Source organism: Otolemur garnettii, unplaced genomic scaffold (assembly GCF_000181295.1).
Source record: "Otolemur garnettii isolate 467f Iridium unplaced genomic scaffold, OtoGar3 scaffold00076, whole genome shotgun sequence".
Taxonomy (NCBI): domain Eukaryota; kingdom Metazoa; phylum Chordata; class Mammalia; order Primates; family Galagidae; genus Otolemur; species Otolemur garnettii.
In genome coordinates this window covers 5,205,841-5,206,781 of record NW_003852471.1, presented here as the reverse complement: position 1 = coordinate 5,206,781, position 941 = coordinate 5,205,841, and the positions used below count along the sequence as shown (strand labels likewise).

The 941-nt window shown below is 43.3% G+C and overlaps 1 non-coding gene across 1 annotated transcript; it reads left to right on the top strand.

Annotated features, from left to right (window-relative positions):
* Positions 1-536: 536 nt before the first annotated feature.
* Positions 537-643, top strand: LOC111726710. The gene has a single exon (XR_002774420.1). It is a non-coding gene; the product is annotated as a U6 spliceosomal RNA (small nuclear RNA).
* The last annotated feature ends 298 nt before the right edge of the window (positions 644-941 follow it).

The following is a 941-nucleotide window of genomic DNA, read 5'->3' as shown; positions in this document are numbered from 1 at the left end:
TTGTTGGTTTGTTTTTCCTTGTTGGTGTTTTATGAAACTTTGGCCTGGCTTTTGGGGGGATCAGCAATCTGATTATGTTACCACCCATCTTAACATCACTGCGGGGTCCTGGTGCCTACAGAATAAAGCCCAAGGCCTCTATGGGACCCTCTTCTTGCCCCGGCTCCCCCGGCCTCCCCAGCTTTACTCCCTTTTGTTTCCTGCCAATCTCCCTTGCTTCTCCCATAAGAATTTCCCAAATTGTCTGTGTTTTTCCATGACTATATGCACAGCATTCCTCCTTCTCTGATGGGTACGTTCCAGCTCATTTTTCAAGACCTAGCTCAAATCCATCACTTATATCGTTTCTTTCTCAGCTCCTACAGGACAGTGCTAGTAACCTCTGGGTGCTTTGCACAAATCTCTCTGACAAGGGTACCTGGCTTTGGAGCATCTATTTTATATTCAAATCCCAGATCTGCCTGTTTTATCTGAACTTGAGAAAGTTACTTAACATCTTAATCCTCAATTTTGTTATTTAAAAAATAGGATTAAGAGTGCTTGCTTCGGCAGCACATATACTAAAATTGGAACAATACTAAGAAGATTAGCATGGCCCCTGTGCAAGGATGCCACACCAATCGGTGAAGTGTTCCATATATATATATTTTTAACCTGGATGGAGTTAGAACACATTCTTCTAGGTAAAGTATTTCAAGAGTGGAAAAAAAAAGTATCTAATGAGGTGGTGCCTGTGGCTCAAAGGAGTAGGGCACTGGCCCCATATGCCGGAGGTGATGGGTTCAAACCCAGCCCTAGCCCCCCTCCCAAAAAAAATATCCAATGTGCTCAATATTATTATGAAACCAATATGTAAACAATTACTCATACAAATGATAAAACACAAATGCAGTTCAGTGAGGGGTAGAGGAGAGGAGGATGGGGGGACTCCTAGGGGGGAG